This window comes from Rhyacophila brunnea, unplaced genomic scaffold (genome assembly GCF_057557595.1).
Source record: "Rhyacophila brunnea isolate RB1 unplaced genomic scaffold, BYU_Rbru_1.0 scaffold_12, whole genome shotgun sequence".
In the NCBI taxonomy this organism is placed as follows: Eukaryota; Metazoa; Arthropoda; class Insecta; order Trichoptera; family Rhyacophilidae; genus Rhyacophila; species Rhyacophila brunnea.
The window spans coordinates 18,207,333-18,234,648 of record NW_028232774.1 but is presented as its reverse complement, the minus strand read 5'-3'; the positions used below and the strand labels follow the sequence as shown (position 1 = coordinate 18,234,648).

General features: G+C 31.3%; 1 protein-coding gene across 4 annotated transcripts in view; it reads left to right on the top strand.

The window, feature by feature from the left end:
* blo (bloated) overlaps nucleotides 1–27,316 on the top strand; it is a 167,574-nt gene that overhangs the window by 61,546 nt on the left and 78,712 nt on the right. For all 4 annotated transcript variants that reach the window (XM_085960894.1, XM_085960892.1, XM_085960893.1 and 1 more), the window contains one exon: nucleotides 15,761–15,831. The gene's annotated coding sequence lies outside the window, so the exon portion shown is untranslated. The remainder of the gene's footprint in view (nucleotides 1–15,760; nucleotides 15,832–27,316) is intronic.

The following is a 27,316-nucleotide window of genomic DNA, read 5'->3' as shown; positions in this document are numbered from 1 at the left end:
ATCTTGTCCACCACTTGGTATATTTCCACATAATTTCGGGACTATACTGTAAGTATAACTGGACTAACTGGAGAAGTGCGAGAGACCGGCGTGAGTGGAGAGCGGTTGTGGAGGAGGCCAAATCCTACCCCGGGATGTAGCGCCGTGGAAGAAGAAGATACTGTAAGAAAAATGCTTTTAACTCATGTTGCATTATCACCAGTTTGGATGTAAATGTATACTATAGTTATTTTTATTCGGAGTATTCATAGACCAATTCACATTAATGATACGTACATGAATTATCTGACATATTCTAACTAAACTGGACTACTAGGTATAGAAACAGAAGACAAAGTGAAATCTCGATAGGCTTGATTAGCATCTTTTTGGTTTGCTAGTGGTTTTCGGGAAGACCGCATATGATCTCATTTTCCCAACATGCCACTAAACCTTCGCTATTGCCGTATGATACCATAAATTCTATAAAAGCTTATCTCATATTATGGTATCTCGATTATTGGTTTGATAAAAGCTTGAAAGCTAAGAAGCGGTATGGGTTGGGTAGAAAAAAAAATAAAACACAACACAGGCAACCTTATGTTATAATTAGGGCCCGGATTTATATGCTAGTGCATGTTTTGTTAGGGTATATGCACAGCTATGAGAGTTGCACAGAAATATGTTTTGAAAGACACAGAATCCAAAAATAATTTTATTGTGCATATAAATGCATATTTGAGACGATAGTGCATATTTCATATATAAATGCATATTTTAGAGCTTTTGAATTTATAATTTTAGTTTTTTTGAATTATTTTATCGAAATATAACAAAGTTAGGAAGGCAGATAGTTTAGATGCATCTCTGAGCTGTGGATTTATCGGAAAAAGTGAAATCAACTCGGGCATTTTTATTTAAAGTTTGCTCAACCACCTCTGTGGACGTTGAGAGGTTGTTTTCCGCATATAAACAAAATACTGACAGATATCTACGCAGAAAAATTTAATGCCAGAGATATTGAAAAAAATATAATAAATAATACTGGGTAAAGTGGCTATTTACAATTTTTTTCTCACAAAAAATGCCACTTTTTAACTGCATATTTCTTCGGTTTTATTGCACATTTTATTTATTTTAAGTGCATACGTGCATGCATATAATCATGTTTTTTGTTGCATATAAATCCGCTCCCTAGTTATAATATAGGCAAATTAACAACTGGTTGATGTACGACTATTACTAATGCTAACACAGATGAGCAAAAATATACGATATCACATTAATATATTCTTTATGAAACCCTTTAAACCAGTTTTAATTAATATGACCAAACGTTTTAAATAAATAATTTATTGCAATATACTATAATTATTATTATTAAGAAAACTAGAAACTCATAAACACGACACTTGGTGGTACCTAGTTCCTCACAATTAACACACGAAATTTGTAATAATTTTATTGGTTTAAGGTATCGGCATAATATGGTGACCATTAAATATCATATATTATTATAGTACAAATGAATCAGCGTTCAGTTATTGTGAACCATTAAACACGCGGTGTGTCAGTGTGACAATCTGCGCTGGCGTCCGAAGGATTACGCCCACATCATCTTAATCTTGTTTATTCTGTTTCAAGCGATTCTCAATTATGACTATTTTTAATACTGAGAACTTCGACATTAATACTTAAAGAAAACAAAACAACTCGAATGATCTCAGCATTAAGTCGAAAAATAAAGAACCCATATGGTCAAGAATTTAATATGTATTCCACTGTTCACATTTTAAAAATATATACAGTAAGTAATATTCTAGGAGTGCATCTATTATGCTCACGTGGGTCGCGAAGTCGTATTGATTTAGTAAGCTTTACAAGTTTTTTTTTCAAGTAATAATATGTATTTGGATTCAGGAACCCAATATATTCAAGGGACAATTTACTATACATCCTTATAAAATGTATTTTACGATGTTTACTTAGGAATTTTCAAAGTTCATATATGTTTCATTTTCGAGCGACTATGATTATTTACTATCTATCAGGAGTTTTCATCAAAAAATACATATACGACACCAATCGTAGTATAATTATTATCAGTATTATCCGTTACTCCCTCCTTCTTCCCTTCTCCTTCTTTTGGTGTGGTCTTCCATCGAAAGTTGTGCAACTGATTTCGTTGATCAAATTAATCAAAAAAATTATAAATCATACCAAAATCAATTAATAATTTTATTTACTTAATTTTAATTTTATTTAAAACCAGATATAGATTTTATTTACATTTATTTGTTTAAGTACTAATATTGTAAAAAAAAATACTACTACTTTTAGTACAATGGGTACCTAATTAAAATAATTTATTTAGTAATAAAGTTATATTGGTTCATGCCAGTTCAGTTGCAATACGTTTGACATCCTGTGAGAGTAGGCAGATCATGCGTTAATAACAGACAATAAATTAAGGCAGAAATTACAAATATTATGTAGGTACCTTCATACCTACATCTTTTATAGGAAATTTTATGGGTACAAAATTGATATTTTGTATCGTGGGGGGTCTTAAAATCAGTCGGTGCGTAGAGCCTCGACGTCACTAAACGCGACATAGCGCAGGTGCTAATTCAATAGCAGTCTTCCACGTTTGGCGTCGTCTTTTATCGGGTTGCTTCAATTGAATCATAACCTACCGACTGCACACATTTTTTTAAAATTCTTTTAAAGATAATAATATAACATGTAAGTACTCAAATATAAAAGAAAATCGCCGTTTTTTTATCGTCATCGGAACAAATGGGACTCCACCTAGTTAATATTATATTATTCTACATCAAAAACACCATTAATATAGGTAAGTATACATATCAATATCAACAAAACTACTTTAGTAGGTAATATATACATTACAATATTTATTAGAATTTATGTAATGTAGCATTTATTTTCCATATTCCTCTTTATTTAAAAAAAATCTACAGTAACTTTTTAGAGAATCAAGTCTTCCAAAAATTATGTGTAAATAATTACTTTTTTGTGATGCCACATCTACCTTTACCTAATGTGTTAAACTGAATAATATAATAAAAACTAAGGATGCAGTAACATCTATAAAAACACTTGTTCTTACAAGCATCTGCTTTTTATCCACAATACTATTTTGAAGCGCAGGTGTAGGCCAGGTAGAAGTTAATTTACCAGACAAAATTCTTAGTAAGTAAATTTAACTGATATTAATGACTTATTATATTATTATTATAAAAGATGAATAGGTACATACAACTAAAATTTGGTAAACTATTCATGATGGCTTAAAATATCGCACCAATAAGGATGTCCATATTTCCGTAGTGAAAATAGGGGACTGGAAAAATGCTTCGGTTTGACACCTTTTTAAGCTCTTCCGACCAAACTTTTTTAAAAATTCCGTCCAGAATCTAAATTGGATCGTTTTTTAGGAGGATAATGTTTTAATTTGTAGTCTAAAAAGTTGTTTCTAACACATTTTATACGAATTCCTTCCAATTTTTCTACGTCCTTTTTTCTATAGACATTTATTTATTCCTCCAAGTATATACCGCAAAAATTAATTATGACAAATATAGGTCAATACTACGGGTTACAGAGAAAACATTCTCATTACGAACACCATGCTCATATAAAGTACTGTTGTATTAAATAAGGGTATATAGTTATCGCACATATAATTGAATACCAATTTTTATCTTATTTAGTAAATATGTATTTATATTATAGGTAAATGATTGCGTGTACAGTAAAATAATAAAGTAAAACATGACTTAAAATTGAAAAACTGCTTTTGAACCGATACCTCAATACTGAGATTCGTGGTTTCCATGATCAGTTTAAAGTCTGCACACGGTTTTCTCCAGGTTATTATCTCCGGTCGTATTATTGATTTCATCAGCCCACAATACAAGTGTGTTTTCTCTTATTTTTTCGCTGGTTATGTTGCCAATCATGAGCAGTCTCTTTAGGTTTTCACAACTCTCCGTTCTTTCAGGAGTCACACAGGAAAAGAACAGAATCGTTCGTCTCATACTGACGATTGACAATTTATATTTTATCCTCAGTATTTCATGGATGGATTTGTTAGTAGACCTGGCAGTCTAGAGGATGATGAGGATACGCCTAGCATCGATCCGTTTTCTACCCGCTTCTTTTATGGCACATGTTTCTGCTTCATACAGACCTATAAAGTGATTAATGAAAACTAATATCATTTATTTGGTAATATATAGAAGGTAACTAATCTGCATAAATCAATAACCATCATGACTGGAGCCTTACAGAGGTATCGTCAACTGATGAAGTATGTATTATACTTACTTATAAATACCGTTATACTGATTAAGTCATTAGTAAGTTATATAATGTATTAAAAGTTTCTTACCCTATGAGCGCTAGAAGAGAACAATTTTTTTCATACCTTCGCAAGTATTTCCGGCATCAATTATATGAAAAAATGTAGGCCTGCATTGAGGAAAATTTTTCCTCAATATTTTTCGGACAAGTAGTATGTAATATTACATAAATCGGACACTAAAATCAAACGAAACAGTGTTATATTATATGTAATAGATGTGGTATGATCTCTTTAACATTGATAGAAAAACCATGGTAGCCACTTTTTTACAAAAAAAAAAACAGCTGGTTAAAATAATTAATAATAATTATAAGATACAGAAAATCTAACTGCCTTCAAAATTCCTACTAAGTTATGAGTATACGACTAATAACTGGCGTACAAATTCTTTGGTAGGTAGATTAAACATAAAGCAATATTCTTATTTGCAGGGACGCGCCAAGCGGGGCTGTTAGTAGTGCAAAATACCCGGGCGGCGATTTATGATGCGATGAATCTACGTACCTACGTTGCTTACTGCCAAAGAGTTGCACTTACCATAGGCTTGCAAATCAAAGAAGTGAATTACTTATTATTTTATAAATGAGTTATATAGCTGCAACATTTCAAGAAAAACAATTTGTCTTATAAATTTGTTCCCTGGATAGTGAACATAGTGGTCTGCTGCGCAATTCTTTTTCATGTTATTAAGTAATTTAAGTACCCACACAACATAATATAGAACGTTTCAAATCGCTTCACGTTATAGTTCGTAAAGTTATATATTTCATAGGAAATATAAATGTCATTATTTTTGCAATAATATTATTATTTCGATGGCAATAAAATAATTATTTCAACTTTGCTTGCAACTTTTACAACTTTTCTTTCATATTTCCACTAAAAAATATATTTTTATTTGGGGTTTGGGGTGGCTATTTTGAGCTGGCTGACCATGGCACGGCCCTGTTTATTGGTATGTTTAATGCCAACTCCACTTCCTTTGTAGTTCCATCAAACTTGAAAATCTCATAAATCCAGATGTTTTTGCCTGTTGAGTTTTTATCATCTAATTGCTAATGGATCATAATATTCGTCCAGTAATTGTGTTCTATTCTGGAAACATGATCGTTATCACCCAGTATTCTAAGTATTAAAACTACGTTTGTTCAAAAAGTATGCAATTAAGAATTAAACCAATGCATTCACTCAGTTTTATTACATATTACGATGCATTTGTTTGATTAGGATAAATTTTGTAATGTTTTCGATATACCGACGCAATAATTGAAACTTAATAACAAATTGACATCATCATCTAAATTACTTAGCTATGTAAGTGAAAGTAAATTATTATGGACATTGTTCCAAGGTGACCGCCCAAAAATACATAAAAAACACATATGAAATGAAATGTCCGTATGTATTTTCAATAATACTGACAACATAAGATAATGTTGCTATATTACATTTATTTATATATGTTAATACATTATATTATGTTGAAGTTGGCGTGGTTAATCATATTCACATTTTTAGATAGGTACGCATAATATTTACACACCTATGTCAATATCCTTTTTAAGTTTTCAAAAGACAGCTAATTATACATAAAAATGTGTCTGCTTTTTGTGAAGAAGTTAAATACATTTTTAAAATCATACATAAATATTTTAAGTAACAGTTACTATTTTATAATATAGGTGTAGAGATTGACCAGTATACGTTGGTCGTAGAGTGAGGGCGTTGCAATTTGTCAAAGATTGCCTATACCATTTCGAAAATAATCGCTCAAATTGTCAGCGTGTTAAACTAAACTGATATTATAAACGATAATATTGATTACAAAGTAGATCTCTTAAATATTCACATGAATTTTATAGTTTATTTCAAATAACACGTATGTGAATAGGTTAATTCGTTTCTTGAGTGTCTATAAGAGTGTTTAGTATCAAGATTTGAAACAACGGACCAAAACTAACAAAAATTATATTAGGAAATCACTAGTGTACCATTAATTTAATATGATATATAATTTTATTAATAATAGCATGGCATGTAAATAAACGTAAAAGCCTTCATAAACGACCCCGTCCATAGGCATCTGGATATGCTCATATAGATTCTTTGTTAAAAATATAAATACTTATTAATAAAAATTAACCTCACCGTTTCCTTAAATATATACATATACATAAACGGCTTTATTTTTATGTCGTTAAAAAAAGGCGTACATCTATTTGATTTATTTTAAATTCAAATTTGATTATTTACATTTATAGTGAAATTTACAAATTAAAAATTCAATACGTTCACAGCGTGTAGTTCACAACAATATTAAAAAAACAAAGAAATAATTGTAAAATAGTACTTAAATACAACAATTATGAAGCACATGGAACTACTTCGCATATTGATATATTCAACGTAAACTCATCTGACGCAGGTGGAATATATTAATATCCGAAGCGATTTGGTTGAACACAGTCATAGCAAGTCCAGTAGTACGTTATTTTTGCATCTTGAGATGTTACCGATTTCTAAGGGGGGGACAAACATTAGATTACCAAGAATAGCAGAAATCGCATTTACAACGCGTATAAGTCGGAAATAGTACGGAACCAAATATAGATCTCTAATCTCATAATCTCCTACTTCAGATCAAGATGTTTTATAGGAGCATATAATACAAAATACGTCAATGGGTTCAATCGTATGTAGAAACATCTGTCAAAATAACTGTTGGCTGTTTCTTATTAAATTTCAACATGTAAAAACGTCTTTTTTCTACACAATTAATTAAATATAACCATTCATATTATTATTTAAAAGCATTTTACTCGTGATTATTCCATTTTATTTTAATATTATTAAATATTACGCCACCATCAAGATGAACTTTTTGTGTATCAGGCAGAGACGCTGTATTAAATAAATTAAAAGTAAAAATACCGGTTGCAAACTGCAAAGGTTATTCTTTCGTTCACAAAGTCGATTTCACTTCTGCAATATGTCCTTGTTTTCAATTCGATATATCAAAACCTGTCGATGTATTGCATTTAGCACGAAAACAGGTGATAAAATGAAAACCTTATTTTAATAAAGATACCTTGCTGAATTCTGTGTCCATTGTTAGATCTCAGAGAATGCAAGATGGTTAGCCTCTCAAGATGCAGAATTAATCTCTCACTAATTTATTACTATATTATTAGAGTTATAGTCATGTTCACCCAACTGCTTTGGATTTCGATATTATATTCCACTTGACGAATTTGGATGGTCGTTATTTTATAATTTCATAAATTAGCTTTTAGCTCAATCAGTAGATTTCCGGCTATTTTTACTGTATTATGTATTTATTTCTATTTTTTTTTTTACTTTACTTTATACCAGGGAACACAAAATTAATATGAACTGTCTTATCCTACTGTAACAGGCTACCAGTAGCGAAGGGTGGAAGTAGTCTGTTACGATCCGCCATACATAGTGCACATTAAACTTCGTTAGTCATAAGTATTTGTTTTTATTGAACTAAGACTACAATTTACAGGTGGTATTGGTTAATTTTTAAAAATCAACAATACCGTACCTAAACCAAACCATAATAGCTTTAGTATACTTTGGGCGATGCGACAAAATTGTGCACACTTTTCATTCATACTTATTTGTTTTCGTTGAATTAAGAATACGTACCATTGGTTCATTTTTGTTTAATTCATTAAGCCCTGCCTAAACCAAACTATAATATATAAAAAGTTATGTATGATTTAATTGCATAATTTAAGATATTTTATAGATAGACGAGTATTTTTTTACTATTATTTATTATGACTTGGTTTCGCAGTATTTAATTGAATTTAAAAAAATAACTAACTCCATCTGTAAATTATAGTCTGGTTTCAATGGAAACAAATAATACATACGTATGACTGACAAAGTTTAGTGTGCACTATTTATGGCTGATCTTAACAGCATACTTCAACCCTTTGCCACTTGGGATCTTGAGTGTGGAAAAAATATGGGATAAACTAAACCACGTGTTAAAGAATATGTTATTTTTAATAGTTACATTTCAAGGTTTACCTGTTTGGAGACTTCTTTTTATTTTTTTGATGAATCTGTTACGTCATTTGCGCCAAAAAAAATCGACACTTATACTTTTAGTTTATTGTGAATTACCAGAGTGTATTGAAGTAAACAATTTGGTGGTGTCTGTCCTCACAAAACACCCACGTGGACTTGCCCACGACGAGATACTTCTTGAATATCACTGCATTATACACCAGTAACATTTCGTTGGAAAATCTGAGTAAAATTTTGTAAATATGTATATAGATAATGCAGAGTGTAGAATTACTGAATTATCTGTTATCCACATATGTAATTAACAATAACCACATGTCTCTAGACCCAGGAGAGAATTTATATTATTATTTTAACGGCATGTGTTGCGAATCGCAGTGATATCCCGTGGGGGTAAGCAGATTGAGCGTCGCTTGGGGGCGGCAGTTACTGGAAGGGCGGCAAATTGAGAAGAATCATTTGATATACATAGAAATAGCTCCCTTTACTTAGTAATAACGAAAACAAAAAGTATCCATTAATTAACATGACAGGTTTTATAGGACTGTAACTTATTGTCGGGTTCGCGATGTCTTGTTTAATTCCTTCGACGTCCTTGGTGATCAGAAACGACACGTGCAGATATATTTTTTTAGTATGTATCCATACAACACATTTCTTAGATATTGGGATTGGAGTCATGAAACGATGATAAAAATACGGTACAAGTCGGTTATGGGGAATCCAGACGTGAACCGTGCTAATTGTCATAGCCGATTTTGGGCAAAATTCATGAATTCAAGAATGAAAACCTAACATAACCTAACCTAACCTAACTTAACCTAACCTAAACTAACCCAAATTAACAAATAATCCAGTATATAGGCTATTTTCAAAATGTGTATGCCGCTGGCTTCCCCATAACCGACTTGTACCAAATGGGGCGGCATTTTGGCACTGCCTATGGGCGGCATTTTTGTCTAGGGACGTCACTGCGCGAATGTGATCCGAAAACAATAAATTATAACATGAATTCTATTAGATTTAAGGTTTGTATGTAGTACTTACTATTATAACACAAATAATATTGGCATTACTAGTAAAAAGGTTGTGTATCATTGCTGTATGTAGGTATATGTACTATATGTAGGTATAAGTGTTTAAAATCTTCAAAAGACGAAATATTAATTTGTTATATTTACGCATGTAATTAAAATTTAGTGCTGTTTATTTGCGAATTCTTTGTTAATTAATACCGAAGTGTTGAATTTTTTAAAGACATTGTTGTTATTCTTGAGAGGGGACAAAAAGGTAGTGGGTGTATTGAAACAACTTGTCTTTACCTTGAACGACCTAGCCTGAGATCAGAGAGACAAATCAACAAGCAACGGCCCACATTTTTTTACATAATTATTAATAGTCAGAACTATAGAATATTATAAATATAATATTATATGACGTTGTAAAGATATTATAAAGCATACTCAGTAATTTCGAAACACAAGTAATTATATTGCTTCTTTAAACATAACACTAAATTAAACCCAAATACAATACTACAGTGTACTTTACTTCACCCTGTCACATACTGGTATTGGGATACAGGGCAGGCACAAGGTTGCGCCACTTCCATCTGTCCATCACTACATATCGCGCTTACCGCCATGTGAACCTACAGCGCGAAAACCGCTTTTGTAGCACCACTGCATGGTGAGGAAAGATTGGCCACGGCGATGAAACCCTTGAGGTTATGCCACAAGGGTACGGGGTGTCGCACTAGTGGTAACCGGAACACTTGTGTCAACTACGTGAAGCATCTCTCCATGAATACTTCAACCATCGATAGATGCTGTGTCTGTCCATAAAGTGCGCCATAAACGCGGTCGTATCAATTTACCCCTAATATTCGGCGGATTGATTATCAAAGCTCAAAAGTCAATACCTTTGAAGCTCAGTAAGATGCCACGTCTCACAGCCATACAGGAGCACAACAAACAACATTTGACTTCCATGCCACTTTGAACACCTGAAGAAGATAATGGAAGAAATTCTAAAATTTAAAAATTCACAAGTGAAAAGAGTTTTGAACGAAATTTGGATCCAATTCGTCATGTCACCGTCTTCCGGATACCCAAAAAAGGAGTAATAGCTTGGAAACTTTTTCGCAAAACAATTTGTAATCTAAATGCGATTGGGTTATTATTTTTTCTATCTTGGAGTAAGCGTGTATCGTCCAAGTACAGTTAAAATAAACTGATAGTTAATATATAGATAAGCGATATTTCAATTCTTACCTTATCCCTTTAACGATTTTTTTTAACTCATGTAACTTTTCTAAAAAATGACAACATTGTTTTTCGGATTTGATCTAAAAATTTTGGCGATGAGGAGAAGAATCTTTATAACCATACTGTACAAGAGTAAATAAAAAGCCGCAAAACAAAAAAAATATTAATGGAAGATACAAATAATATGTCCAATCCTTTTTTGGAATACCACAAAAGGAACCATATGCTTGTTAATATAAAAGGATATTTCGGAATGCCACAAAATTAATGATAAAAATATGGAAAATGTTGTCAATAACAAAGGAAATTTCTCAAGTATCTAATAAACCATTTATTTATAAATGAAGACGTTTATTGAAAAAAACATTGAGGTATAAATATTTTACATTTTATGCCAAGTTTTAGTGAAATTCTAGAAATTAAAAAAAAATGCTTTGGATTCCATATTACGTAAAACCAAAGATGTGGATTTTCTTCCTGATGAAACATTCAGTGATTTCATTGATAAAAATACTGAAGCAAGGTTCAGTTTGACATAAGTACATTGTACATTGAGAGTTTTGTATGAGAATTAGAGCTCCCAGGGGTCCTATTTTAACCTAACCTAACCCTGTAATATATATTCACATATTCTATAGAATTATTCTCTCTGATACGTTAATATATCTTTACAATAGAGCTATTTTTTCTATTCCATATGAATAGAACTGCAAAACTACATTGTTTTGATGATATTTGATTTGACAGACCTCAATAATTATAAATTTCTAACTAATAATCACGAACTAATTCTTTCTGACAAGACTTTTCGGATGTTGAAAATAATATTCTAAATAATTTATCCCAATTACCTCTTAATTCAGTTGGGATAATTAATGTCTTTATGGCTTTGTAACTTGAAATATATCTTAGTATTAAATAATTTTATGGTGAAGATGTACGGTGCGATTTAACCGAACAAGCGTTGTTTAATGGCGGCATATTGCAAGGGATGAAACATTAACAAAAGAAAATAAATATCATAACTTCTGATGGTACGAGAGTGGGTCAATAATTCCTTAGAAAAAAGCATTAAAACAGTTTTTATTTTTGTATTTTTTTTTTATTTCTCAACATAATCTTCTTGGAGCTCAATACACTTGGTAAGACGTTTCTCAATTTTTTTTAAACCGTCAGAAAAATAAGTTTTCGGAAGGTCCTCAAAATAAGCATTTGTCCGATCGATGACTTCTTCATTTGAAAAAAAAACGTTGTCCACTTAGCCATTTTTTTAAGTTTGGGAAAAGGAAAAAGTCACTGGGGGCTAAATCTGGCGAATACGGTGGGTGGTCGACCAATTCGAACTTCAATTCTTCAATTTTAGCCATTGATCGTAAACATGTGTGAACACGGGCATTGTCCTGATGAAAGAAGATTTTTTTTCTGTTTAAATGAGGCCGTTTTTCTTCAATTTTGTTTTTTAGCTGGTCCAATAAAGATGCATAATAATCCCCTGTTATTGTTTTTCCTTTTTCCAAATAGTCAACGAAAATAATTTCACGTGCATCCCAAAATACAGTAGCCATAACCTTACCAGCTGATTTTACGGTTTTCGCCTTCTTTGGTCATGGTTTGCCTTCGCAATCCACTGCTTTGACTGTTCTTTCGTCTCGAGAGTATAGTGGTGTATCCATGTTTCATCTACAGTCACAAAGCGACGAAAAAATTCATCCGGATTGCGTTGCATGAGCGACAACAGGGCTTTAGAGGCCACCAACCTATTGCGTTTATTATCGACTGTGAGCAAACGCGGCACCCATCTTGCAGAAATATTTTTCATGCCCAATTTGTCATGTAAAATAGAAATGACGCTACCTTTTGAGATCCCTGTAACCTCAATTATCTCACTCAACTTTAATCTTCGGTCACTTAACACCATATCGTAGATTTTATTGATAATTTCTGGTGTAGTCACCTCTACAGGACGTCCTGAGCGTGGTTCATCCTTTGTTGATGTACGACCACGTTTAAATTCAATTAACCAGTTATAAATAGTTGCAAGTGAAGGAGCAGATATGCCGTGAACTAAATCCAACTCATTTTTTATTTCCTTTGCTGTTAACCCTTTTATATTAAAATGTTTAATAACAGCTCTAAACTCAATTTTCTCCATTTTCCATTTTTCCATTTTCCACAAGCAAATTTTTTTTTTAAATGTACGAGAAACACACAACAACCCGACCAATCTGATTGAAACTTCGCAGCATACTGAATCGGTAGTGCCGCTGCATGAAAACAAACCGCTTACAGTACTAGTCGCGCCACCTGTCGGCTTTTCTAAGGACTTATTGACCCACCCTCGTATATTTCGTGAAGATGAGTTATTTTTACTTGATGTGCTAAAAAGTGTGATTAACCGGTTAAGTGCCCAGAGCGTCTTTGGACGCCTTAATTACACCGATTCTTATGTTAATTACTATCAATTAACTAATTGCGGCATAGAAAGGATTAAGAACGTCTTTTTCGTGTACATCACTGTACGTGCACTTATACGATTTTAGCAATACTATGAAGCTTCGCTTCAAGTCCCTACTTAACCGGTTTCCATAAAAAATCAATACATGTAGCAAATGGATTTTAATATATAATTAACATATCATTATGTAACCAATAATATCGGGATGCAACACTTAAAAAATTATTTATAATATAAAATTTCTATTATCGCTTGCAAAGACGTCGCTTGTAAATTTTCGCAAACATTTATGTGTTTTTATTTGCATACGCGATAGGTGTTCATTCGCGAACGGCGATACCAAGTTCGCTTTTTTATAAGGGTATAATTTATAATTTTAAATTAATAATAATAAACGTAAAACACGATGCAAATAATCGCGACAAAGTTGAATATTCAAAACGAGTTGCTGATTATTTTTCACGATTTCTAAGAAAATAAATTATCTGTTTTATTTGTATGAATTAGCATTTTGAGCTATTTATCAAGAGTTAAGTAGGTATGGGAAAGATGTTTTGAATTTTGACCAAAAGACCTTGGTAAAAAAGGTCATCATAAGAATGTTTAAAGAAAATTATCAATAAGCATATCTTATCATGTGATAATTATTAATGATTGTTACTTTGATAGGAGTTCTTATATAATGAAAATATTATATAAGTACCTAATATGATGTATGTACGCATATGGTTCGTTATTATTTTTCGTTAAAAGCAATTATGAAAAAATGATAGATGACCATTTTTTTAAATAGCGTTTAATTAACTAGTATTTGTTTGTCTTTTTGAGATGCTTTTCATTTCGCTGATAGTATTCACAATGCAATATCAAGAGGACCTCTTGATCCTGCTTTTAGATATGATTATTTTCTGATTTATTTCTATTGTGAAAATCAGATTTTTGCGAGTTTTTTTATAATAGTAAGAAAGACGAATGTCTCATTACTAGGTAAATGACTTTGAAGCTACTCTATGTATTCAGATATATCTTCCGTTCTTTTGGAAGATAGATGATTTGAAGAGGCTTATCATCAGTGGAAATATCGATAGTTTAAGCAAATGAAGTAAACTATGATATTCTCTATATATTCAGCCATACAGAATGCCGAGATTGCTTCATATATATATATAAGTATATATGTATGTAGATCGTTATGTAATTTTTAATGAAGTTGCAATCTTCAAGAGTGATCATCTCAACAAAAAATAATAATAATATAAAACTTACCAATACATGGTGATCATAAATTACTAGTGCCCGTGATAATCTAATGTTAACGTGTCCGTTTGCGATGCTGAGGGTCCTAGGTTTGAATCCCGGGTCTAGAAACTTACATGATGTTTTTCAACATGTTCTAGACTCAGAGCATGGACCTAGTAGGTTGATAAAGTGGCCAAAATCCACATCGGATTATGAAATCAGTAGGAAAAACATCTTGATACTATATGAATGGATAATATCTGTGAATTCATATAATAGACTTTCTCTTGAATATCCTAACATAATGTAGTTTAAAATTTAGAAGAAATCATTATTTTTATGGTGTAAATGAAAACGTTGTTTGCGTTGTTCTGTGTTTCCCTGTAAATTAACGATCTTAGAAATAATGATGGTTAGTCTCTCAATGTGTAGAATTAATCTACCATGGACAAGGAAGTGTGGCATTGAAATCATTTCCTTCTGACACGTTTATAGCGTCATGGAAGTCGGATAAACCGCGGCTGCATGTACATGGCGGGTGGAGATGGGGTAACTCAAATCATGCCCATGCCAATTTATATTGGGGTTACTATATAATATGATAGTAAATAGTCGTGTTTACTCAAACAGCTTTAGATGACGATTTTATATTCCACTTAACGGATGTCGAACTTAGATGGACATTGTTTCGTAATTTCTTAATATGACGTTTAAATAATAATGTCATTGCGTTTAAATGAATCAAAATATTCCTCGTAATTTTTATTGTATTTCTCAATGTTCTTACTATAATATACGTAATATTAATCGTGTCATATTGTCTACATAATAAATGTATCATTTATAATGCTATTAAATCGATGTTAAAATTATCCAGTGCTGCATTTGAGATAAAACCCAAAAACTAGACTCTCTCTTCTTTCTTGATCAAGAAAGACTGACTGTGCGCATACATATCTAACTATATGAGGATCGCGATGAATGGTTATGGCCAGCAGAGGCTTTCCCACCCGGAGCTAGCCTCGAGTGCTGAAGATCTTCTTCGTTTCCCTCCTGAAGTTACAACTATAAATGGGTCTTGGTCTCCTCTAGTATTTGCGTTAATTTAGTCTGGTCTGGTGGTTGAATTATATCAAAACCGGTGTCATACTATCACGTGATCTGAAGCTGTAGGTATTTTAACCTAACGTGCTTACAGAGAAGTAATTTTTGTTAATATGTACATTAATTTAAGCGTACTGTTCGATACGAAATGGTCTCGCGATCAAAACGCTTGACTGTCGTAAAAATAGAATTTTACTCTACAGTAAAAGTCTTTGGCTCAATTATTGAAAGATTATTAATAGTTATTTTTTATTTTTATTTCAGAACTGCGGCATAATAAGGAATCGATATGACAATGACTTAACTCAACCAAGATTCAATATAATAATAATAAGGTGAGTAATTACATTGCACATTTTTTAATGTTGTAATTATTAGATTTAAGGAACCAAAACTACCAATGAAAAAAATAATACCCGGTGATTAACTTCGGATTAATTTAAAAAAGGGATAAGTATTATTTTTTATCTATTAATATATGTGTAATATTATAGTATGCTATGTTTAGTGTTATTTCTATATTTAAAAAAATACATTAAGTAACAGTATTATATCATATTTTTTTGATGTTAATTATCATAATAATATAATAATATTGTAGTATCGAATTTCCTGAATAATCAATGATGCTTATAAAAATACAACAATATATACAGTTATAATAAATATTTTGATGTTTATACTGTGTATAGTGGGAAACATTTTTTTATTACAGAATCATAAAGAATATATATTATGAAAATATTCTTTTATAATAAATATTCTACATATTTATAGATATTATAAAAATATTGCTGTTAACCTCTAGAAATCAACATTCAAAATATAGTGTAGACTGCAGACAATTGAGTAATTAAAATAAATCACACATTAATATTTAAATGTTGACATACTTTGGTATTATCATCGTTTTCATCAGTCGGGGTCGATCCATGGATTATGGCCTTCCCATAGTTCCGCATATCCTTTCATTTTAACTGCCACGTGCTTCTATCAAACTTGATAAGTTTGGGCAACAACCGTTTCTTGTATAAAAATACTCCTACTCGTGCGAAAGCCAAGAGCGTCACTGGATTGTAAAGGCAGTGTATAATATTATGGAAGGACATTTAAAATGAGTTTGCAATTATTAATTTATTGAAATTCGTATTTTGCTATATCGTTATTTCGCTATCTTAGTGCAGAACTTGTCTTGTAGAAAAATGCTAATACTATTCAGAGGAGCGTTTCAAAAGTTAATTTTCTTCGTTAACTACCTTATTTTAACTATTTTTATACTTACTTAATTATGTCGTAATCTGAGAATGGTTATAAAAATGTAATTAGAAAATTTTAATTAGATATTAATTTAATTACGTTACGAAACATTTATATATGTACTTATATATATATTCAATACTGAATATTTAGATTTATATAAAAACGTGTATTTTCTGTAAAAAAGAATCTAACATTACTAAACCGTATGTAAATTTAGTATTGAATATTATTAAAAAAACATTATTATAAATGCAAGAATGTCAATAATACATTTGGTTTGCGCCGGACCGGACGTATGTTACGATTAAGTCAAAAATGTAATTTATCTTAATTGTACACAAATCAGATAAAATTTCCGATTGATTTGTGGAGTTTGAAGTTCTCAGTTAAAACGTAGTTATAAGAAGTAATTTGCATGAATCAAACGTATCGAAATCGATAGTTTAGAGACAAAAGCACTAATCTGGAAAGTTAAAGATAGAAGTTCAACTCTCGCTCCTTTCAACTTGTTTTCTAGATTTTTCCCCCGGTAAGTGTGTATGTTTTTCAGTTGTTTCAAAATTATATAGTCTTTAAAATATATGATTGTATTGAAGAAATTTCTTTCTGCATAACGTTTGAGATTAATTCATTCATCATTTTACTAGCTGAAGTACCCGGCTTTGCACAAGCATGCTTTATTAGTCGATTTACATTTATATTACTTAATAAAGCAACACTACATTCTTCAATATTAAAATATCTGTATCTAGATGTTCAATATGTAAAAATTAAAATAAATCTGTCGGCCAAATCAAACAAAAGGAATTAAAATCGAATTCAAAATTTAAAATTAGAAGTGGCAGGAAATTTTCAGTAAAAGTAAAAAAAACAGTAATTTGAACAAACTTCGTATTTTTACAACGTTTTTCTTAGCACGTATTCTTATTTGTCCGGTACAAATCTTGCAATCAATTTTTAACTAACTTCCCGACTAGCTAGACATTTGAAACTTTTAGAATATATCAGAACACGATGCCAATGGTTTTTTTAATACTTTTAGCCATCTATCAGTAGAATTGATTTCATTTTCAGTTAATTCTGTTTTGTATGAAAAGTTATTTCGACACCATTATCGGTTGCTAGGGGTTCTGGGGTCCTAGCAACTAAATTATTAATATACACGTGCGTTACAATGAAAATCAATATGACATGTCAAATTTATATTTCAGTATTATTTCTATCAAGTACATTTTTTTTGATCGTTTAAGCTAGTCAAGTCAAGTTTATATGATTCAACAGAAAATTTAAAAACGTACTATATAAAAAGTTCTTTTTATCTTGTAGTTATTTATATGTAGATGTCTGTTGGGGCTAAATAGAAAACGGAATTAAAAAAATCGTATTTTGACTTATATTATAATATTATATAAAAGAAGAAGATATAGTTAGCTCAATTTTAGTTACAATAATTTGTACATACGCGACATAGTTTTGTAGTTATTATTTATACAACGAAATGAATGAATAATGGCAGAATTACTTCTCTACCTCCATTGAAAATAATGCATGTTTCACCTTACCTCTCGGGTTCAAATATTAATAAGTAAGTTATTTAGGTATATAGAGCAAACAGGTTTTATCATTAACTTTTCACAAATAAAATTTCAACACTTAAAAATAGATAGCAGCTTGAGTTTGAACAATTTAATTACAGACATGCCAAAAACTTAACATTGTATTCACGCCAAAACCTTTCTTATAGAGATCTCAAAATGGCCCATATCTGTCTGTTTCTTATCCAACCGGAAGATCACTTTTTTGTAACACAATAAAATACTTACCATTCTTACGGGAAGCAGTTGCCTGGTACCTGCCGTTCGTTGACCCGTGTCCAAAATCATATCTACCTACGATTCATTTTTTTTTCTCGCGAGCTATTAATTTGATGACATAACCGAGCACACCGGCAGACAAACGAAATGTTGAGTAATTTTGCGAACACGGAGAAAGTTGTCTCTGGTCGGTATAGCAACGGTCAATGGAACAGTGACGTACCCACATATTTGATTCACCTGATGCTAAATTTTTCCGGACTTACTAAAATCAATAATTACAATATAAAAGAATTTAATTATTATAGATAACTATATTACTAGTGCTGCTAAATTTCAGTACCACGTAATTTACTTTGATTACTCCTGAAGAGGAGGACATATAAATAAATTAACCCTTCTTCTTCTCTGGCACTACAGCCTTCCAGTTTATCCAGTTCTTCACTTCCTTTCTCAAGTCGATCACTTCAATTCAAGCGCTCGCAAATCTTTTTATAGTCCATTACACCACCGAAGCCGTGTTCCTCTCGTACCCCGTTCTCCTTCTGGACCACTCAGTGAGTGGACCATCAATGTGCGACACTCTGTTCAACTTACATAATTTAGAAAAATCTCAGAAATACATATGTACTTTCATTAGAAAAAATGCCGGGAAGGACTTAAATCCGCATCCATCGGATTCCGGCAAATGCGGTAAAATTTTTTCAAGATTTTTTTTTAATGTGTGTTTTTGAGGTGTTTTGGAATTATATATACATACATGTTCAAGAACTAGATACCCATATTAATATAGTCTCAACTCTTTGCAAGCCCATATTTTCCGCTAAGGACCGAAAATAGTAATTTACTAAAGTATGTAATTTTTTCACTGAATAATTTTAGAATCTCTTCAAAATTAAGATGTGTTAAATTTTCATGTGTAGCAAACGATATAGCCATAGTAAACCCCACTCGGAATTGTATTATCCACGTCCCTGATATCGCATGATATTTGAATCGCGAATTCAACTTCCGAATGTATTGTTAAAGTATGTAGGTGTACTTTTTTTAAAACAACTCCTAACATTTTAACCTACGTATATTTTTTTCGCGCTAGAGTGGCACACAAACGAATGTTATATCATTGAAATATCATAACTTTTCACGTACTATTTATTGATCAGTTATTATGATTACACAGTTAATTAGATGTGATACTAATTTAACATTTATTAACGTATTTTGTGTACATATTGGGTTAAAAATAATATGTTTAGACTATAAATACAGGTAGATCTGTATACAGTGGCACCATAGACGATTCTCGGGTGTATTGGAATTGTTTGCTGCAATGCTTGTTTCAATGCTAGCAGACAATACCACTGTAAGCCGATTTTACCATAGCCATGGTGTCACTGTGTACTGATTTACCTACTTAATTTTAGACAGAATCAATCCAAGTTATAAGGCTAAATATTTATAGAAGGAGGTTTTCTGATTCGTACATCATTGACAGGCTTAGATTTACCCCCAGAGAGGCTGTGGGCCAATATAATATATCGGTGATTTAAAAATGTAAAGTATCTGATTAACTTTCTAATTTTTGTTGGTAAAATCTAATAAATTTAGCATTAAACTTGAGACTCTATAGGTTGTATAATAGTAAATAAACATGATCGATATTTATTAATGGTATTGGTGGTTTTAATTCGTGGCATTCTTATATTTTTCCATTGACTGCTTTCCCCATCGTCAATTATTAATGTATGTCACATGCCTGGCTATATTAGCTAAAATGTATTTGGCGGCGCTTTTTAGTGGACCGTAGGAAGGGGATGATTTAAATGGGGGGGAGACGGTTACCCAGGGATTCAATCCAGGCACTAACCTATGATGTTGAAATGGCAGGCGCGCTGAGATGGTTCCGTGGTCCTGCACTCACACAACTAGTACGATCACTCTCACGGTTACACTGTACTTGTGACAAGATGAGTGGGTAATGAGTTTATGATTGCCATTGGTCAGGCCATAGCTTATAATTGAATTACTTATTTGATGACGCTAGGGCTAAGTCTTGGACGTTTTGATGGTCTGAAGATAGCTGAATTGTTTATAACATGCTTGGATGCACAACAATGATTGTAAGAGGTAGGTAAGGAATTTGTATGGGATTAGCGCTAACATAATTGGCCCCTTAATTGACTGTATTACTTATTACAAATCTTTTTTAATATATAATTAAGTATGTCATTTGTATGCAACCCTTCAACTCGTATTTACCACTTTATTAATGTGTATGTATATATATATAAGTATATATACCATAGTTTATACATAACAAACAACTTCGTGTTGTCTCTTTGTGAAAAATATACTTACATTTTTGTAAGGAAAATGCACATTATTTCCGTGGTTCTCATAATTCCCATTGTTTGGAATAACACTTATAATAACAAATTTTCCATTATTATTGTAATCACGCGTCCCATTCGAGATTTCCTCAATCGATACACCAATAAAATGAACATTTATTCATTATTCGTGTCCGCCATTTTATTTTCTGGCGTTCCAAATGCAAAAATATCAAGGAACAATGACGTAGTAACGGTTTCGAAAACGGAACTCGCCTATCTGGCGTTCGATTTTTGAATCTCAAAGCGCGGGAAACGCACGCCCATTGTCTATGACTGCGGAGATGGTCTATGAATATATTTTGCAGAACTCTGAGGGTCGAATCTGGGATAAACAACTATTTATACTTAGTTTTGGAGTAAGTACTAATATATTTAGCAATACAATATTCTGTATCGTAGTTATGATACAATATTTTATTGACAGTTAATTCATCATATTAAGTTCCCCATAATTTCGTGCACTTATGTCGGTTATTAGTTCTTTGTAATCACGTACTTCCTGTAAACTTTATGAATTCGTCGATCCAATGGGTCGATATTTAATTGATGATAATAAAAACAAATATTTCATATAATTTGCCATTTTATTCATATACAATAGGTACATAGCAAAAAAGGCAAATAATTTCAAATTCAATTTATTTATTTTTTAACATAATGTGGACATTACAAATTATAATTTTAAGACGTTCACAATATGACATGAAACGTTATTATAAAGAAGAAGAAAAAATAAAAGTAATAAAAGCGATAAAAATTAAAATCTAAAAAGAGAACATCATATAAACATACAAACGCAGTGAAAATACATTTATACAACTATAGTAGTTAAAAGAAGTACAACGAGTTTGCGAAGAGGAAACTATTTTTTTAAGAATTAATAAAATAGAGCCCACCTAAACTCACACTCACGCAAGTGGAATATATCAAAACCCGAAGCAATTTGGTTGAACATAGTTATCGCCCTCCCAATTGGCATTACCAGTGGCAGGTTGGTTCTGCACCTTGGGAGAATAAACAACTGATGCTCCCTATTTCTAAGACAGTTATCAGAGACACACATGTCAACCCTGCCCAAAATGATAAAGATGTACCGTTAATCTACCAGCAATTATCATTTAATCCGTACCTATTAATAATGAAAAAAATCACAAAAATTTGCATTTTTAGCAAACACGTGGATATACCACATATGATTATAATAATAGGATCAATCATTTAAATAAGACAAAACTGACAATTAAACTTTCTTTTCTATAGCACTATATATGTTTTTTTTTAAATTTATTCATTAAAAACAATGCCCTTGCTTTTCGGATAAGGTTGTAATATTATGTCATTTATAAAGGCGTTAAAACTGAAATTACACATTTACTATTGATAATTTTCTAAATCACGGCCCCTGCCATATTATTAATATGATGACTAATACAGTTTTGTTTCCAAACAGATTGTTTCTTTCTTTAGCGAGGGAAAATTTCCCACAGCCAAAAATGTTTTGATTTGTCTAATAATATGTGTTGCCATTTATGAAAAAAAAAAAACAATAATTATCAATATTTCTCACGTTTGTCGATTGGCAATTTAAAAACAATTGCACATTTAACAATTGCTGTTTTATTTTTAAAGTGCATATTTTTATAATGCTATTCACAGCCGCACTGACATGAAATTGCACAATTATTATGCGGAAAATTGGGATATATCTTTTTCTTTCTCAGCTTTAAGTTAGAATCTAAATTTGTGTGAACTATCATTGTATTAAGCTTAATATTAACTGTACACATCTGGTCACAGATAGTACAAAAATAAACAATTAATTTATATTAAAAATCATCCCAAATAAAAAATGCATTTACGTAGGTAAATAGTTACTATACTATTTCAATCAAGATACATCAGGGGTAGTTTACACGCGTTTAATACTTATGATTAGTACCAAGCCCGTGTAAACAAGCCCGTATCGTGAGTAAAAATATAGACATGACATGAGCCTACCTATGGTATGCACGGCTGGTGGAATTTGCACAAAATGTGGATGGGTATGTAACGCGGATTTTGAATGAATTTGCTTAATTTATTATAATGCTGTTTACTTTAAAACTGCTCTTTAATATTTGTCCCATTTATACTAAGGGATGCCTATGCATTTTGAAGTCATGTAAACATGGTTTATACACAAACAGTACACGATTTATGATAACTCGTGTTAGTAAAAGCAAAAATGACAGTTGAAATTAATTAATTTGGCAAACAGCAGAGGCCCTTAATATAAAATTCACAAAAAACCTTTATTATTATTATTGTTTTATGTAAGTAGTTATATAAGTATATTACTTTTCTGTACAACCTTATCTCAGTCATCGTTAAAAATGCCATTATGACCTCTCCGTTTTCACAAAAAAATGTAGGTATAATAAGTAACTTACCACATCTGCGCAATGTTATAGATTTCACATGTATACAATTCTTCATTTAGTCAAATCATTTTATTCGGCATCGAATTTAAAACAATAATCACATTTTTTTTAAAGAAATTCAATGCAATAATGTGATTCACAAATATTTTTGATATTGCAAGAGATATAAGAGAAATTTATGACGTAATGAACATAATTATCGATGACTAAATCGATGCTGCATTTTGTTGCCTTATTAGAATAACAGAAAAAAGCTTGTTCCTAATTCAAATTTTAACGACACCTAAAATAATTTAATTGCAAAATAGACTATTCTACTTTTTTCATATAAGGAATACATTAACATGTAGAATACTAATGTCAATCAAATGTAGATACTTTAAAGTTTGCCGCGTAATATATGTGTAAATAGTTAACTTGCCTCATTCACAAACTATCTCTATAACTTGCAATATTTTATATTACTTCGATTACCATAGTAAAAAATAGTCATTCACCAACAGGTTATGTGCATTAAAACCACATTATAATCAAAGTACCATTGTTTTATTAAATGGAAAATGATATAGGAAACAGAGTTAAGTGAAAGAAAGGTATCATTATTATATAACTGCGGTGTTGAATCAGGTAAGTAATAACATTTAATTTAAACAATCAAATTTTATTACTATTGCTTAAACATGTGGTATAAAAAGTTATTACTCGTCGTTCTTTGCTTGTATTTTTACGTTCTTGATTTGTGACTTTCTAGGCTTAGAGTTTTAAGTATATTATTTTGATTTTTGGGTCTGTACGCACTGGATAAATTGAGTATTGCCATCAATTAGTGTGTTAATACTAAAACTTCGTAATATATCCTATTTTTATAGGCAAACTTTTTAGTACCTAGATACTGAATTATATGTGCAATTTTAGCAATACCCTTTTCTAGCGGTGGATAATCGGGTACAGCGGCTTTTCATGATTAATGTTTTTCTATTCTGATTAGATTCCGATAACAAACAAATACTCCACAGCGGAACAAAATAAGGAGGGCGTATTAATTTTGTTTGAGATATCATTTATCAACCGGCTTGGGACCGGTTTCGATTATCTGCTAATAAAATAATGTATTAAATAATTCGACGTAACTTTCTTTCAATTCTGTTTTGTATTGCGTAAACAGCATTCATGCATATTTGAGCGCTATTGCGTACGGAGTTCTATAAAGACTTTGATACCTGTAGAAGATAATAAACACTAATTAGATGATTGCAAAAAACGTTTTTCACGTGCATTATACAAAAATTCCGAATAGAGTAAATCCCTCCGATGTTTGACGAAAGAGCGTCACGATTGAATAGACATCCGAAAAATGAAATATTGACAGCCGTAAAAATTAAACCTAAACACTTTATTATTATTAGCAGCCGTGTACGCTGCCAATTACGATATTCCGGCCATTGCGTGATTGAAATTTGTTATCGATATCGTTTTTCTTCAGATTAATTTGTTGAGATGAGTTTATTTAAAATAAAAATACCAATTGCATATATTAAAACAAAATACTGATACAAAAGATAATATGTGAGACACTAAATACTATAATATATACTTTTAGCTCATCCGGGATTTGAAGCAGGCACCTCTCGCACCCCAAATGAAACATAATATAATACAATTTTCTATGAAATGACATAACATAGATAATCATCTTGTTACCGTCTACTTTAAAGAAGTTTAAATTCCACCGCGTGTATGTTTTGCTGTGCCCACCACTTTACACATTCATTTTTTTATTGTTTACTACCTATAATAATAATTATTATTTATTTTACCCTTGAAACACTGTTTTGACTGTTTGAAGTACTTATTTCATTTAATTTTGAATAATACAACTACCTCTTTTGACGACTTGGTAAGCAAGGCAGATTTCGAGATCGAATTGTTTTGACTTAGGGCACTGAAATATACTAATCTCCGAGTACTGCATGCGGCTATCACGCAGTTTCTCTAAATTTCCCTTCTCACATCAGCTCGCACATATTATATACTCGACGCAATGGTAACACAATAACTTTATCTATGTAATTTAGTAAACTTGAATATATTATATATTTAAATACAAGTAACTTAGTGTCCGGATATATAGTTGTCTAAAATTAATAACGTTTACCCAGTTTGACAGTTTTGATTCTATTGAGTAAATCGCGTGTGTAAGAAATTTTATTTGCTTTTTATTAACTACAGATTACCACCATTCTGTGTGCGTTAAAGGTCCAACTATAATCTCGTAACTCTGATAAAAATAGTTTGTGAATAGTGTTGTGCAGGTTTTATAAATATATTGATGAATACAGAATTTGATGATCCATAAAACAAGTGATGAATGTCATCGCTGTATACTTCAAGGTGAGAGCAAACTATGATTCCGACATGATGCAGCGACCAGCCATAGAAAAACGTCAGAGAAGTCTGCATCATATACCTACTTGCTTACTTGTTGATAGACCTAACAGTGGTCAAAAGTCGCGTGGGTCGAAACAACATTTAATATATTTTAATGTATTTTTTCTTAATGGAATCGCCGATCGCTTCATGGCGCAATAAAAATAAATCAGTGAAACTTTGTAATATTAACATATTCATAGGGTGGGATTAAAATGGTTATAGGTACCATCAATTGAATATTTATTTATTCACCCAAAACATAGTTTAAAGCCATAGTTCAAGGCTATTGCTCCACATATTATACGATGGATAAAGAAACGCATATTACCTGCAGAGAATTCGGAATATTATGAAACTCTACTGAAATCGAGATGGGTGGGCAATATAAGAACACATAATAGGTTGTGTAATAATTTTAAACTTAATACACTTCCACAAAATATCACAAGGATAGCGCAACCGCGTGATATACAGCATCACACAATATCACCTTTATCTTGCTATGGGATATTTTGAAGACAGTATAATTACATGTACCTTTGGCGGAACATGCATATTGCTAATATTGAAGACATATAAATATGTTTATGTACGACTTCGTTTCTCTCCATAATTCTTGTACGTAATCGATTGACCGATGTTTTTAATTAACTAAAATAATTTGATTATAACTTCTGTATTTTTTATAAATATATTATTGTATACGCCAGTATAAAAGTAATATATAAATTAGGGGTGACAACATTAAGAAAATGGTCTTCATTCAAATATTAAATGACTTATATTAATTACCTGAATAAATAAAGTATTTAGTAGTAACCGGTGAATATGTAAAGTATTTTAATAGGAATTGACAGTTAATTAACACCGATAAAGTGATAATACAATTTTGTGATTCAGAGATAGTTTGAACCCTACGATTCAATTTGAAATCTCACTGATTATTTTTCACTATGCTCATGAAAGTAAATGTGAATTTTAGATGATTGTTTTTAGTAACCCAATCGTAGATGAAAAATGCAGCGCCGGCTGCGTTTGATTAAAAAAGATATTACGAAATTTTTGACATTCGGTTAAATCATGTCAGTTATTGTGAATAGGTCGGAGTATTTTCATTAGTGGACACATTTAAACGATGGCCAAATTAAGAAGAAATGGAGTAAAAATTTCAATTATTTTTACAGCTAGATCATTAACTACTATTATTTTAAAATACGGTAATTACGACAACCGCCCAACTATGTAATAAGTATAGGCGCGGATACTAATTAGGCAAACATAAATATACACATTACGTTACAGAAATAACTTTAGATAAAATAATGTCATCGTAGTTCTAAACACATTAAAATTCCTATGTTTTAAGATTCAATATCTGGTAAAATTTGTTGATTCTACGAAATATGAAGGTCTACTGAAAGTCAACTAAATTGGTGCCAATAATGTATGTAATCTGAAATCTGTGCAAGTTATTAATATTAATAAAATTGGTCACGTAATTTT